A 17,006-nucleotide genomic window follows, 5' to 3' on the forward strand; every position below is an offset into this window, starting at 1 on the left:
CATCCCACTGACAGGACAGGCCCACGAGCAGTCAGGAGGAAATTGCCCTGGGAGCCTTCAACATTGATTCTGGACGCCATGAAGTCTCATGGCCTGTTCAAACATGGTCAAGGGGTCAGAACCATATCTTAAAGAGATATATTTTCTTCTGAAACTTGGAAGCTGGAGTTTTTTAAAGACAGGTCCGAAGTCCACCTTGGATGATCAACAAGCATGCCGTTCCTAAGAAATCACATGACTTCAGCCAATTAACCAGCATAGCTTTTGAGGGGTGAGAGTTGTTTACTCATTTGAATTGTAATTACTTTAACTGGCAGGACAAAAAACTGTTTTTGCACATTTCTGCAAGAGTAGTTCAGGGTAGTGTCCTCGGTGCAACCAGCTTCAGTTGCTTCATCAATGACCTTCCCTCGGCCATGAGGTTGGGATGTCCACTGATGATTGCACAATGTTCAGCACCATTTGCAACTCCTCAGGTACAGAACAGTCCATGCCCTTATTCAGCAAGACTTGGAAAACCTTCAGGCTTGGGTTGATAAATTGCAAGTAACATTCATGCCACACAAACGCCAGACAATGACCATCTCCAAACAGAGGGAATCTAACCTTCTCCCCTAGACATTTAATGACATTACAATCAGTGAATCCTTCACTATCATCCTGGGGGATTATCATCGAGGGGTAATTGATCTGGAACAGCCATGTAAATACTGTGGCTACAAAAGCAAGTCAGAAACTGGGATTTCAGTGGTGGGTAACTCACCTCCAACTCCCCAGAACCTGTTCACCACACACAGACATGGGGAGAATGTGCAAACTCCACAGACAGTGACCCAAGCCAGGAATCGAACCCGGGTCCTTGGCGCTGAGAGGCAGCAGTGCGAACCACTGTGCCACCGTGCCATACAAGGCATAAGTCAGGAATGTGATGGGAATACTCTCCATTGGTCAGGATTAATGCAGTTTGACACCATCCAGGACAAAGCAGCCTGTTAGTCTGGCACCTTAAACAGTGACTCCTTGCACCAGGCAAGATGCACTGCAGGAACTCACCAAGGCTCCTTGGATAGCACCTTCCAAACCTGTGACCTCTACCATCTAGAAGGACAAGGGCAGCAGGTACATGGGAGCTCCCCTCCAAGCCACGTACAAGCCTGACTTGAAACTCTATTGGTGTTCATTCACTGTCCCTGGGTCAAATTCCTGGAACTACCTCCCTAACAGGACTGTGGATGTTCTTCCACCACATGGACTGCAGCGGTTCAAGAAGGTGACTCACCACCAGCTTCTCAATGGCAATAAAGGCTAACCCCGTCGGAGACACCCACATCCTGTGAAAAAATAAATAAAATGTTGGATCTAATATTAATTGTATAAATTAAGGCTAAGTGGAGACAGTTGGGGGGAACTCATTGGATAAATACTTGGGCATTTGTAAAGAGACACTTATCAATATTGGTGGTTGGCTGTATAGTTAGATGCTTGGCATAGTATAGTTAGGGGCAGCCACGGTGGCACAGTGGTTAGCACTACTGGCTCACAGCGCCAGGGACCCGGGATCGATTCCCGGCTTGAGTCACTGTCTGTGCGGAGTCTGCGCATTCGCTCCGTGTCTGTGTGGGTTTCCTCTGAGTGCTCCGGCTTCCTCCCACAGTCCAAAAGACGTGCTAGTTAGCTGCATTGGGCATGCTAAATTCTCCCTCAGTGTACCCGGACAGGCGCCGGAGTGTGGCAACTAGGGGATTTTCACAGTAATTTCATTGCAGTGTTAATGTAAGCCAATTTGTGATTAATAAATGAACTTCAAGTTCAATATCTCAATGTCTCACTTTGTGAATAAATCTAAAACTGAGTAAAGATTGTTTTCTGGTCTCCTCCTTCACCAACTAGCTGTCAGGTGTAAGCTTTATGTTATGGGGTTCTATTAAGGTACCAGATCAGAATATATACTTGGATAGCACCAGTATGTTGTGACGCCAGACTAGACCCCAACTATTTTCTATTTTGGCATTAATGTGAGGATAAGATGTTTCAGTCTGGGTGCTGTTCTACGAACACATTGGGAAGCTTTTATCAAAACAGCTTTATTTAACAACGCAGTTTAGTTATAACAAATGAATTAGCTTAACCTTTAGCAATTGAACAATACATAAACATGACAAGGTACAATTCTTAACTGCTAACCTATCACTATGAGTTCCAATTCAAGCAATATTCCTCTTATAGACTTAAAACCTGCCTTTAAAATTAGTTAGCAAAACACAGGTATACTTGCTTGTCTTAGGTTAACAGTCCTGGAGCTTCCAGAACACCTCTGGATAGAGAGAGAGATACACCTGTTTCCTTTTGGTAGCTAAAGCAGCAACTGCTTGTATTTTTAAAAATGAAACTGAAATAGTTTGATTGATTTTACGGCCTCGTTCATCCCGAAACTATAAAATCCCGCCCAAGGTCAATGGGCCTTTCCATGGTCTGCCCCTGTCCCACTCCGATTCCCATGACAGGCTGGCCAGTAAAATTCTGGCCAGTATTTCTTACTCGCAAGTTTAGCTCCTCCAATTAGGAACATGACTCTGCTCCTGTCAATCAACCTAATCAAAACTCAACACTGAAATCCCCAGGGGAGAACCAAGTAAACACAAATGCATTAGTTTTGCTTAAAGCAAACACTCCAGGTCTAAAATGAGTACTTATCCTTTGCTCCCAGCTACCAATTTAAAGGTTTTGCTAGACAAATTGACACCCTGCAAAAGATCTGTATTCTAAACATATCCCTTACAAGAAACATGATATCCATATTTCATTAAGGCACAGTATCATCATAGTTGTCAATGAAAAAGGCCTCCTGCAGCAGACTGATATCAGGTAAGTGCGCACCTTACAGGCAGCTATTCTTCCCTGCCTCACTCCAGAGCTCCTGTTTTATGAACAGCAATGAACCAAGGGCAAGGACCAGTCTTTATCCATGGGCGTATAGGGATTCTATCAAATGGACTCCAATCATTAAAATTAGATTCATTCTTAATCGACAGTGTAAAAAGTTTTGAAAAGCAATGTTAACGTTTGCTTTCATCTGCACGGGACAATGGAGGAGGTTTGTATATATCTTGTGCCTCAGATCATTCCCAAAGCTCTTTACAAATTGGCAAGTAATTTTGAGATGCAGTGTAGCCTGATGGGTATTCATAAAGACACCAGCAAAGTGAAGGCACCAGCAAAGCCTGATGGTTAAAAGGGCTAACTCTGTAACAGGCTAAGGACTGTGGGACCAAAAAGGCAGTGATTGATCACTGCTTGTCCTGTGAGAACGTGACTGGAAACAGGATCAATGCCAGCAGGATCTCTATAAGAAGAGACAAAGAGACATCAGCAGCAGTGACCCGGGACCAACCGCTGTAGGAAAAGCAGCAAGATGCCGAGTCTGGGACTCGGAGACATTGGAACAAAACTCATCAACTGGGAAAGCAATCAGTTCACCTTGCCACGGGTAGTGTCTCTAAATCAAAGACATGAGTTTGGGTATTTTGTGAAGTTCTGATATCTTTTGAATACTTGTGTGTATAATGGAGTAGGTAAAAGGTTAGTTACTTTGCGTCGAACAAAAACAGAAAATGCAGGAAAATGTCATCCGACAGCATCTGTGGAGAGAGAATTCAGCCAACATTTCGAGTCGGGATTCGAGTCAGGATGAACCTTTGTCAGACCCGGTCTGATGAAGGGTCATCCTGACTCGAAACGTTGGCTCTGTTCTCTCTCCGCAGATTGGGGGATGGGGGGGTGGGGGGGATTCTCCTATCCCGCTGCGTCAATTTTTTACTGCAGCGCGACGGGAGATTCAAGCGGCGCTCGATCCGCGGCCCACCCCGAGAGCGTCTCCCAGCACCGGATTTCCGGTGGCATCAACCCCGCACCAGAAATCGACGGGGAGCCACGTAAATTATTTAAATAAACATTTACATATAGTTAAGTACAATTAGTGAACCTGGGACTGAAGTCTCTGGGATTGCTAGCATCTCCAACCCCGCCGGAGTGCTTCATTCCAGAGGGGATTACTATAGCTCCCCGCTTTCGGGGAGCTGGTGGCCCGACCCCGCTGGAGTGTTGGGGGGGCAATCGGGGCCCCCCCAAGGCTCAGGCGGTGGTGCCACTTGGGAATTGGCACCCTTGCAATGTCAGCCTGTGCCCCTTGGTACTGCCCAAAGGGGAAAAGCGCCAATGCCCAGGAGGCACATTTCAGCATGGGGCAGTGGCAAGGGGGAGGGGCCTAATATGGGGTGGGGCCTGATGGGGGCAGGCCTTGATGGGGCGAACGGTAGGGGGTGGGGGGGTCCCGCTGCCACTCGACACTTTGGGATCGAGCAGAGGGAGGGAGGACAGCAATCGGGGCTGGGCATCGGGGGGTGGGGGGGAAGCCCGCTAGGGGTGGTCAGGACTGTCGGGGGGGGGGGGGTCAGGACTGCAGGGGGGGAAATCAGTGGGGGGGGGGGGGGAGGAGTGGGAGATCGACGCTGCGGGAGGGATGATGTTGAGGCTGGCCCATGCATGCATGGGGAGGCCAGCGATTGGACTATGGGGGGTTAGAGAGCCGATGTTGTGGGGGTCGCACAGCTGTCCAGCATTTGAGCTGGTTAGCAATTGGGGGCCAGCAGACAGGGGCCTCTGTGTATGTGGTGATCTCGGCACTGACAGATCGGTGCATGCGCAGTGGCCCACTCCACGCTATGCTGCCGGCCCCTCCAGCGGGAATAGGCCCTGTCGCCTGAGTTCTGGAGTGAATCATGCTAGTGAACTCAGCAGTGAACAGAGTGTGGGAGATTCTTCTCTGAACTCACACTTAAAAAGAACAGCATGAATTACTCCAGTTTTCACGCGAATTCGACATTCAGAATTTTTTTCGGAGAATTCCGCAGATGCTGTCAGAGCTGTTGAATTTTCCAGCATTTTCCATTTTTGCTTGAGATTCCAGTATCCGCAGTACTTTGCTTTCATTTTAAGTCAGAGGTTAGGGGGGGCCCCCCCCGAGGCTCAGGCAGTGGGGTGGTGGTGCCACCTGGGAATTGGCACCCTTGCAATGCCAGCCTGTGCCCCTTGGTACTGCCCAAAGAGGAAAAAGTGCCAATGCCCAGGAGGCACGTTTCGGCATGGGGCAGTGGCAAGGGGGAGGGGCCTAATATGGGGTGTAACAAAGTAAGTCAAAGGCTAGTTACTTTGCGTATAACGAAGTTTAATGCTTGGTGTCATTTTGTGGTAACTTGGCAGAGTACAATAAAGGAGGTTTATTGTACCATAATTCGAGACTTTGAGCGTCTTTGTCCACAGCCTCAGTTGACCCGAGTTTGAGGGCAACAGTAACCAAAGTTGTAACGTCGGAAAGATGGCAGGCAATTCACACACAGCCAGCTCCCACAAACAGCAGTGCTATAATAAACAGGTATTCTGGGATTTTTTTTTAACGGAGACACCACAGATTACAACAAAGAGGAGCTTTAAGGAGCTTTGCAGCTCGAAGGAGTTTAAAGCAACAGGTCAACCTAATTCATCCATTAATCCTTCTGCCGATAAGCCAGCTGGTATGTTTTCTGCTAATAAAAGATATGGGCTTAATTAGTGTGACTGCCATGCAATCACTCCCACTGGGGTTTTCAAACAGACATTACACCTCGTCCTTGCAAACTTCAACCATGGAAACTTAAACCGTGGATCAAGGTGATTGTCGGATGTTACATATTTTTTGTCTCACCAGTTGCATTCAGTGAGGTCATTTCAGTGGGCGGCATGGTGGCACAGTGGTTAGCACCGCTGCCTCACAGTGCCAGGGACCCAGGTTCAATTCTGGCCTCAGTCACTGTCTGTGTGGAGTTTGCACATTCTCCCCGTGTCTGCGTGGGTTTCCTCCGGGTGCTCTACTTTCCTCCCACAGTCCAAAGATGTGCGGGTTAGGTTGATTGACTTTGCTAATTTGACCCGAGTGTCAGGGTGATTACTAGGGTAAATGTGTGGGGTTACGGGAATAGGGCCTGGGTGGGATTGTGGTCGATACAGACTCGATGGGCCGAATGACCTCCTTCTGTACTTTAGGGATTCTATAAAAAATTATGGTGGTAATAAAATACTTCAACAAACAAAGAGGGGAAAAACACACACAAACCAAACCAAAAAGGCTTTATATTGTCTTCCATGACATGGATTTTAACATGCCTTTTATTCACATAGGCCAATACTATAATGGATTCATTAATAACATGTTGTACAAAGCCTGTTGTACATTTGGGAGGAGTGGAGAAAAAAGAAACATAGTCATAGAGGTTTACAGCTTGGAAACAGGCCCTTCGGCCCAACTTGTCCATGCCGCCCTTTTTTTAAAACCCCGAAGCTAGTCCCAATTGTCCGCATTTGGCCCATATCCCTCTATACCCATCGTACCCATGTAACTGTCTAAATGTTTTTTAAAAAGACAAAATTGTACCCGCCTCTACTACTACCTCTGACAGCTTGTTCCAGACACTCACCACCCTCTGTGTGAAAAAATTGCCCCTCTTTTGTATCTCTCCCCTCTCACCTTAAACCTATGCCCTCTAGTTTTAGACTCCCCTACCTTTGGGAAAATATATTGGATCTAGTGGATCTATGCCCTTCATTATTTTATAGACCTTTATAGAAACATGCAGAGATCTACAATATGCTGCTTCCTGTAAAATCTGTGTCAATCGTAAAAACCTAAACAAGATCCCTCCCAAATGACAGGATCACTGATTTTAATTTGGTTGTGGTCTCAGTATTAATACTGCTATCATTCTTACACAATACCAATGTATTACATTACACTAAACAGGAAGCATCTGATTGATAAACTGATAAACACCCTCAAATAAGTGCAATTCAAAGAATCTTGGAGTTAATTACAGCAAAAAAGCCAAGCTATGTTTATCTCCAGAGTTAAAATGTAGATACTAAACAATGGATGCCCCATTTCTGGGCCGCTGGGTAAAGCCAGAGCATTTACCGTTAATATCCATATAAGCTAAAAGCTAGCAATCCTGAGAGGGTCATGAAACTCCACCAGAAATATAAATTATTTATATGGGTTATAGGGAGCCGCTGTTCAGATAAATGTCTTATTTATGGGGCCGTCCCAAAGCATGCCGCATTGTCATTGCAATGGGCTGTGGGAGTGGAAGATTCTTGTTTCAGTTATCTGGATATTTGCACAGAAAGCAGGCAGTTGCCGTTCTACTTTGGTGTAAACTGCATATTACCAGATTGAGAGAGCCCACAGGCGATGATTGCCAGTCAGGCCTGCACTTTAAGCAGATAAAATACTAACTTTATCATTCACCATGCAGAATGCAGCTGGGGCTCAAACTCAGTTTGGATTTTCTGAGGGGAAAAAAACAGCTGGAAGATTTGCCTAGTTTGCAACTAGAGGAAGAAATCTACAGTGGCCCTCACAAAGCTTTATGGCAGAAATTCGTCAGCAGAGTTAACTTGGAAGATATGAGAATCTGTCAGCCACCAGAACAAGGAGTTGGGGCATCCACATTCATGAGTTTTGAACAAAAGTTGAACGTTAATGAAAATAACCTCATAAAAGCTTATCTGAAACACTGAGGAGGATTAAAGTGAATTTCCGAGGGCTATGGCATACCATTAGGTTGTTCCCTAAAGATTGAATGAACTTGCAAGGTTCTTGTAATGTATAATGGTACGTCAGGGAGAGGGTTGTGGGAGGCAAGTAAAAAGTAGAACTGAGCATATAGCAAAAGTAATTATAAACTATAGTGCTGAGTTAATCAGCTTATGCTGTTTAATTCTTATAGTCAAAAGATATGTTTTTGTTCAAAAACATGAAATCTTGTGGCGTAGTTCCACCGTTGATTATGAGATATTTGGATTTCTCTTTAAACATCAATGGTCCCGAACAATAATACCTCAATTTTGTAAAACTGATAAAACTAAATTTTGAGAAACTGGTTTGAGATTCACTTCTCTTTCTTGCACTTAAAATTTCAGCACATTTGCAGAGAAAGTATTGAGAAATAGTGTGAAAGAAGGCAATAAGGTAGGATGCTTCAATCTATCGAAAGTAGATCAGTCTGTTTGCCATAAAAATCCAAATATTTTTTCTGTGTTAATGGAGCATTCCTCATGAAAACAAGTATACAAGCAACAGGTTATATACCTGCAAACACAGTGGAGTTGGCACAAACTAACACTGCAATTAATTGACTTCTCTCAAGCCAAGCTGTGACAGTACATCTATCCAACAATATCCACAAAAAGCCAGACAAATACAACCAAGTTAATTTCAGAACTATCAAACTACTCCCTAATAATCAAGATAGGAGTCATCAACATTGCCAGTAAATAACACATAGTCATCAATAACTGACTCACTGATGCTCACTTTGCCCCAAAGCTCATTACAGCCTTGGTCCAAACATAGACAAAAATAGCTAAATTTGAGATATGAGATGAGAATGATTGCCCTTGATATCGAAGCAACATTCAAACTGGTGTGGCACCTAGAAACCCGAGAAACAAAAGTCAAAGATCATGCGAAAAGCTCTCCATTAGTTAGAGAGTCATACCTAGCACAAAAGGAAGATGGTAATGGTACCAATCATCTCAGCCCCAGGACACCACTGCAGAAGGTCCTTAGGGCAGTGTCCTAGACGCAATCATCTTCAATGGATTTGAAAACTGCCTTCCTGAGCTCAGAATTGAGGCTGCTCGCTGATAACCACACAGTCTAAGGCTCCATTCAAAATTTGTCAGATCATAAAGCAGCCAATGCTTATAAATAACAAGTCCTGGATGACATCAAGATTTAGATAGAGAAGAGACAAGGAACATTCCTGTCACACAGCTGTCGAGGAGCAATGGCCACCTCAATAGGAAAAAGTCTAATGGCTCAATGGCATTGCTATAGTAAAGTCAATATCCTTCAATATACTAGGGGTCACTGCTGACAAGAAACTCAACCAGACCATGTAAATGGTGTGGTGACTGGAGCAAGTCAGGCTAATTATTTTGTGGTGAGTAGTTCATCCACTTGAGTCCTGAAAATTTAACATCTGCAATTTGGCATTGTTTGACACCATACAGCCTCGCAGTCTATGTTGCGTTCTTCTGTTTAGCACTTAGCACTGTAGTTCAGTGGCCTCCTAATGATGGTTACACAGTAAGACGGAGCATTAAATGAGGTTTGCAAGAAAAGTGCCGCAACAATCATGAGTGGATAAGTTCCCCTTAGTTGAAGCATCAATCGCAAGGAGACATGGGTTCAAGGTGAGGGGCAAGGGGTTTAGAGGGAATGCAAGGAAATACTTTCTCAACCAGAGGGTGGTGACTGTCTGGAATGCGCTGCCTGGGAGGGTGATAGAGGTAAGTTGTCTCACATCCTTTAAAAAGTACCTGGATGAGCACTTGGCACGTCATAACATTCAAGACTATGGGCCAAGTCCTGCTAAATGAGATTAGATGGGAGGTCAGGTGTTTTTCACATGTTGGGGCAGACTCAATGGGCCATAGGGCCTCTTCTGCATGGCATGATTCTATGATTCTATTTTATGATTCAGTTCAGAGAAACTTCACTCATCTCATTCCTGGGATGAAGGACTTATCTTACGAAGAAGGATTGAGTTGATTTGATTTATTACTGTCACATTTATTGGTATTGAGTGAAAAGTATTATTTCTTGCACGCGATACAAACCATACCATTCATAGAGTACAGAGGGGAGAAGGAAAGGAGAGGATGCAGAATATCATGTTACAGCCATAGAAAGATCAACTTAATATAAGGTAGGTCCATTCAAAAGTCTGATGGCAGCAGGGAAGAAGCTGTTCTTGAGTCAGTTGGTATGTGATCTCAGGCTATTGTACCTTTTTCCTGACGGAAGAAGGTGGAAGAGTGTATGTCCGGGGTGTGTGGGGGCCTTCATTATGCCGGCTGCTTTTTCGAGACAGCAGGAAGTGTAGACGGAGTCAATGGATGGGTGCGTGATAGACTGGGTTACGTTCACAACCCTTTGTAGTTTCTCGCAGTCTTAAGTTAACGTTAAGTTTATTTATTAGTCACAAGTAGGCTTACATTAACACTGCAATGAAGCTACTGTGAAAATCCCCCAGTTGCCACACTCTTGGCGCCTATACAGGAACACTGAGGGAGAATTTAGCATGGCCAATCCACTTAACCAGCACATCTTTCAGACTGTGGGAAGAAACCAGAGCATCTAGAGGAAACCCACACAGACTCCGCACAGAGAGTGACCTAAGCCAGGAATAAAACCCAGGTCCCTTGTGCTGTGAGGCAGCAGAGCTAACCACTGTGCCACCATGCCGCCTTGGTCTTGTTCAGAGCAGGAGCCATACTGCTGTAATACATCCAGAAAGGATGCTTTCTATGGTGCAACTGTAACAATTGGTGAGAAGTGTAGCCAAATTTCCTTAGCCTCATGAGAAAGTAGAGGCGTTGGTGGGGTTTCTTAAATATAGCATTAGCATGGAGGAATCAGGACAGGTTGTTGGTGATCTGGACACCTAGAAACTTGAAGCTCTCAACCATTTCCATCTCGTCCTCATATATGTAGACAGGGGCATGTCCTCCACTACGCTTCCTGAAGTTGGCGACTATCTCCTTTGTTTTACTGACATTGAGGGAGAGATTACTGTTGTTATATCATTTCACCAGATTCTCTATCTCTTTCCTGTGCTCTGTCTCATCATTGTTTGAGATCCGATCCACTAGGGTGGTGTCGTCAGCAAACTTGAAAATCAGGTTGGAGGGGAATTTAGCCACACAGTCATAGGTGTATAAGGAGTATAGTAAGGGGCTGAGCACCTTTCAGGGCACCGGTGCTGAGGACAATTGTGGAAGAGAACAGATTAGGCTTAAAGGGTAGACACCAGGATGTTCCCTCTTGTGGGGGAAACTAGAATGGAGGGGCATAGTTTAAGTGCAAGAGGTCTGCCTTTTAAGACAGAAATGAGGAGCACATTTTCTCTCAGTGGGTCTTTCGAGTATGGATTGCCTTCCCTAGAAGGTAGTGGAGGTTGGGTCTTCAAATTTATTCAAGGCTTAGATAGATTTTTGATAAACAAGGGATTGATGGCTTGTGGGGCACAGACAGAAAAGTGGAACTGAGAATACAACCAGATTTTCTCTGATCTTACTGAATGGTGGAGCAGATTCGAAGGATTCTTGCTTCTAAGTCCTTTATTTGAAAATTACACAGCAACCAGGAGGCTACGTAGCACTCAATTTGTCTTTAAGTTTTCTGCTCTCATCTGTCTACAGAGTACATGAGATTATCACAATCGATCTTGTTGTGGATAGTGATAGGAAGCTGTTTAAGATACACCCCTTAAAAAGCATATCTCAGCTGTCTGCTCGATAGACAGCTCATCTATTGGCCTAAAAGTACCACGGTGCAGTGTGCACTATTTACGGGGTGCTATCACTGGAACAGCTTACCAAGACTTCATCTGAATTACTTCCCAAACTCACACCTTTCACCACCCAGAGAGGATAAGGGTTGCAATTTTATAAGAAGAGCATTACCTTCCAAGTTTGCCAACCTAACGTGGGCACTGTATCACTGCTCCTTCAAAATCCTGGAATTCTATTCCAGGTGCAGCTTCACCAGGCAGATTCCAGCAGCTTGAGATGGCCCTTACCAGGGGAACCAGCTGTTGAACAATAAATGCTGGCCTTGCCTGTGATACTCAAATCCCAAGGATGAATGAGAAATGATTTGCACCTGGATCTAGAGATACTTAATACCATCTTGCGCCACTACATGAAACCGTACTGTTTCATAAAGTAACACTGATCCACTATTTTTCCCTCAACCGATATCATTAAGCAAATTAGATCGTCATTACCACATTGCCGACTGTGGAAGCTTAATGTGTGTGCATTGGTTGCTGCATTTCCAACATTACAACTGTCATAAAGTACTTCATAAAAATCTGAGTTCATGAAATGTGCTATATAAACGTAAATCTTTATTGCTAATTGTACCATTTGCAACAGCATCAAAGCCAAAAACAAATAAAAGATTTACTAGGATGCTCCTGGGACTTGATGGTTTGAGTTATAAGGAGAGGCTGGATAGACTGGGACTGTTTTCTCTGGACTAAGGGGTGATCTTATAGAGGTCTATCAAATAATGAGGGGCACAGATCAGCGAGATAGTCAATACCTTTTCCCAAAGATAGGGGAGTCTAAAACTAGAGGGCATAGGTTTAAGGTGAAAGGGGAGAGATACAAAAGGGTCCAGAGGAGAATTTTTCACACAGAGGGTGGTGAGTGTCTGAAACGAGCTGCCAGAAGTAGTAGAGGCGGGTACAATTTTGCATTGTAAAAAGCATTTAGACAGTTACATGAGTAAGATGGGTGTAGAGGGATATAGGCCAAACGTAGGCAATTAGGACCAGCTTAGTGGTTACAAAAAAAAGGGCAGCATGGACAAGTTGGGCCAAAGGGCCTGTTTCCATGCTGTAAACCTCCATGACCTGGAATCAGCTCAATAATTCCACTTTCATGCAGGGTTTTGGGCTTTTGCACGATGCAGTCAATATACTGGTTAATTTCAAATGGTTCAAAGGCCAAACATTTTCACCATTAACTACTAGATCTAAAATAACTCAAGTCCAGATGAATACTTACATCACAAATTCTGTTCCCAATGTTGTAGCTTGTGTATTTTTAAAAATACTCAACAACCTAACATCATGGGCAAGAAAATTCCCATCTCAGGCCACAAGCAAATGTGCAAATTGTTACAATTATGAGATTGATAAGTTTATTCTATTTTGGGATTGTAGCTTTGAATTTAGAGTAAATGAAGTGGTCATGTGACCTGTTCTGCAGTGGGCCCGACAGTAACCCTGGATCATTTGATCGTTCGAGATCAAAGGAAATGTTGGATTGTTTTTCCAAGGCGTGGCAAGGTATTAATGCTTGGAAACAATGGCAGCATTCACGAGTTTACTAAAGTAGATTCTGAATCTCCCAAAGTCCCAGGAAGGTTTGAATTATTTATTAGTCACAAGTAGACTTACATTAACACTGCAATGAAGTTACTGTGAAAATCCCCTAGTCACCACACTCCGGCACCTGTTCGGGTACACTGAGGGAGAATTTAGCATGGCCAATGCACCTAACCACTCGGACTGTGCGAGGAAACCAGAACACCCAGAGGAAACCCACGCAGACACAGGGAGAATGTGCAAACTCCACACAAACAGTGACCCAAGCCGGAAATCGAATCCGGGTCCTTGGCATTGTAAGGCGGCAGTGCTAACCACTGTGCCATGGTCATATCAGGTTGTAAACAGTTGTGCTGTAAATTATCCATTTACTTCGAAGATGAAAGGAAGTTAGAGCCAAAGATTGCTAAATTAGCATTTCGACCTAGATACAAAGTTAATGTATTTCACATTGCCATGGGGAAGAGAAAGAGGAAGCCATATTTTAGGTCAGGTCACAGGCTTCCCTTACAAGGAAATTTGGCATGTCAGCTACAACTCTCACCAACTTTTACAGGTGCACCATAAAAAGCATTCTTTCTGGTTGTATCACAGCTTGGTACGACTCCTGCTCTGTCCAAGACCGCAAGGATCTACAAAAATTTGTGAATGTAGCCCAATCCATCACGCAAACCAACCTCACATCCATTGACTCTGTCTACACTTCCCGCTGCCTCGGCAAAGCAGCCAGCATAATTAAGGACCCCACACACCCCGGACTCTCTCTTCCACTTTCTTCCTTCGGGAAAAAGGTACAAAAGTCTGAGGTCACGTACCAACCGACTCAAGAACAGCTTCTTCCCTGCTGCTGTCAGACTTTTGAATGGACTTACCTCGCACTAAGTTGATCTTTCTTCTCTACACCCTAGCTATGACCATAACACTACATTCTGCACTCTCTCGTTTCCTTCTCTATGAACGGTATGCTTTGTCTGTATAGCACGCAAGAAACAATACTTTTCACTGTATGTTAATACATGTGACAATAATAAATCAAATCAAATCAATGAACATCACAGAAGGACAGCAGAGATTTGGTGTGGTCAGCAGAAAGAGAAGAAGGGTGCTTGACTTTGTGAGCTAACACAGCCAGATGTGAGAGGGAGAGAGTGTCAAGACAAAGAACTGCATCCTTCTACGGATGCCGTAAGATTTGTCCTGGCATGGCCAGGAGGAAGAAGCATCATCCGAACAAAACTAACTGCTAGTGGTGAATTTAAGGAACTCTCCTAAAACTGAGGAAAGTGTCTGGAGACGGTCACTCGAAGTTACAACTCAGAAAATCAGGGATACAGGAACCCATTGGAATAAATTGGGAGCAACTGTGAATTATTTCCCCCGGGACTATATCCATGGAGAGTGCCAAGGGTGATAAGTATAAAAGGGAATATTCCTCTGTGTAGTTTGAAGTAAAAGTGGTCTACAAAAATAGTATAGCCATTGGTGCTTTTTAGTCATTTGTTACAGTAAAGGTTTTAAAACGTGAATCTTGCCATGTCATTCTTTCATTGTCATTATTTTACAATACAGAACTAGGCCCCTCGGCCCATCATGTCGGCACCAGCCATCAAACACCTATCTATTCTAATTCCGTTTTCCAGCACTTGGTCCATATGTTTGTATGCTATGGTGTTTCAAGTGCTCATCTCAAGTGCTTCTGAAGTGTTGAGGGTTCCCGCCTCTGAACACCCTTTCAGGCAGTGAGTACCAGATTCCCACCACCCTCTGGGTGAAAAAGCTTTGCCTTAAGTCTTCCTTAAATCTCCCGCCCTTTACCTTAAGTCTATGCCCCCTGTTAAGAACATAAGAACATAAGAAATAGGAGCAGGAGTAGGCCATCTAGCCCCTCGAGCCTGCCCCGCCATTCAATAAGATCATGGCTGATCTGACGTGGATCAGTACCACTTACCCGCCTGATCCCCATAACCCTTAATTCCCTTACCGCTCAGGAATCCATCCATCCATCCGCGCTTTAAACATATTCAGCGAGGTAGCCTCCACCACCTCAGTGGGCAGAGAATTCCAGAGATTCACCACCCTCTGGGAGAAGAAGTTCCTCCTCAACTCTGTCTTAAACCGACCCCCCTTTATTTTGAGGCTATGTCCTCTAGTTTTAACTTCCTTACTAAGTGGAAAGAATCTCTCCGCCTCCACCCTATCCAGCCCCCGCATTATCTTATAAGTCTCCATAAGATCCCCCCTCATCCTTCTAAACTCCAACGAGTACAAACCCAATCTCCTCAGCCTCTCCTCATAATCCAAACCCCTCATCTCCGGTATCAACCTGGTGAACCTTCTCGGCACTCCCTCCAATGCCAATATATCCTTCCTCATATAAGGGGACCAATACTGCACACAGTATTCCAGCTGCGGCCTCACCAATGCCCTGTACAGGTGCATCAAGACATCCCTGCTTTTATATTCTATCCCCCTCGCAATATAGGCCAACATCCCATTTGCCTTCTTGATCACCTGTTGTACCTGCAGACTGGGCTTTTGCGTCTCATGCACAAGGACCCCCAGGTCCCTTTGCACGGTAGCATGTTTTAATTTGTTTCCATTGAGATAGTAATCCCATTTGTTATTATTTCCTCCAAAGTGTATAACCTCGCATTTCTCAACGTTATACTCCATTTGCCATATCCTCGCCCACTCATTCAGCCTGTCCAAATCTCTCTGCAGATCTTCTCCGTCCTCCACACGATTCACTTTTCCACTTATCTTTGTGTCGTCTGCAAACTTCGTTACCCTACACTCCGTCCCCTCCTCCAGATCATCTATATAAATGGTAAACAGTTTCGGCCCGAGTACCGATCCCTGCGGCACGCCACTAGTTACCTTCCTCCAACCGGAAAAACACCCATTTATTCCGACTCTTTGCTTCCTGTCGGATAGCCAGTCCCCAATCCACTTTAACACACTACCCCCAACTCCGTGTGCCCTAATCTTCTTCAGCAGCCTTTTATGGGGCACCTTATCAAACGCCTTTTGGAAATCCAAAAACACCGCATCCACCGGTTCTCCTCCATCAACAGCCCTCGTCACATCTTCATAAAAATCCAACATGTTCGTCAAGCACGACTTTCCCCTCATGAATCCATGCTGCGTCTGATTGATCGAACCATTTCTATCCAGATGCCCTGCTATCTCCTCTTTAATAATGGATTCCAGCATTTTCCCTACTACAGACGTTAAGCTGACCGGCCTATAGTTACCCGCCTTTTGTCTCCTTCCTTTTTTAAACAGCGGCGTAACATTAGCCGTTTTCCAATCAACCGGCACTACCCCAGAATGCAACGAGTTTTGATAAATAATCACTAACGCATCCACTATTACCTCTGACATTTCTTTCAATACCCTGGGATGCATTCCATCCGGACCCGGGGACTTGTCCACCTTCAGTCCCATTAGTCTACCCAGCACTGCCTCTCTGGTAACATTAATCGTATTAAGTATTTCTCCTGCTGCCAACCCTCTATCGTTAATATTTGGCAAACTATTTGTGTCCTCCACCGTGAAGACCGACACAAAAAACGTATTTAAAGACTCAGCCATATCCTCATTTCCCACTATTAACTCCCCCCTCCCGTCCTCCAAGGGTCCAACATTCACTCTAGCCACTCTATTCCTTTTTATATATTTATAAAAACTTTTACTATCATTTTTTATATTAATTGCTAGCCTAGCTTCATAGTCTATCCTTCCTTTCTTTATCGCTGTTGATTGACCCCTCTACTAATGGGAAAAGTTCCATTCTATCTACCCTATCTAAGTCACGCGTAATTTTGTACACCTCGATTAGGTCCCCCCTCAGCCTTCTCTGCTCTAAGGAAATCAACCCCAGCCCAGCCAGCCTCTCTTCATAGCTGAAACGCTACGGACCAGGCCACATGCTGGTGAATCTCCTCTGCACTCTTTCCAGTGCAATCACATCTTTCCTCTAATATGGCTGGAAGCTTGAATCTCTTTTTA

The 17,006-nt window shown here is 44.6% G+C and overlaps 1 protein-coding gene across 1 annotated transcript in view; it reads right to left on the reverse strand.

Annotated features, from left to right (window-relative positions):
* The window catches only part of dhrsx (dehydrogenase/reductase (SDR family) X-linked), a 284,229-nt gene that overhangs the window by 244,944 nt on the left and 22,279 nt on the right, over window positions 1–17,006 (reverse strand). The gene's annotated exons all lie outside the window — the stretch shown is intronic.

The sequence above is a fragment of the Mustelus asterias genome, chromosome 10, assembly GCF_964213995.1.
Source record: "Mustelus asterias chromosome 10, sMusAst1.hap1.1, whole genome shotgun sequence".
NCBI lineage: Eukaryota > Metazoa > Chordata > Chondrichthyes > Carcharhiniformes > Triakidae > Mustelus > Mustelus asterias.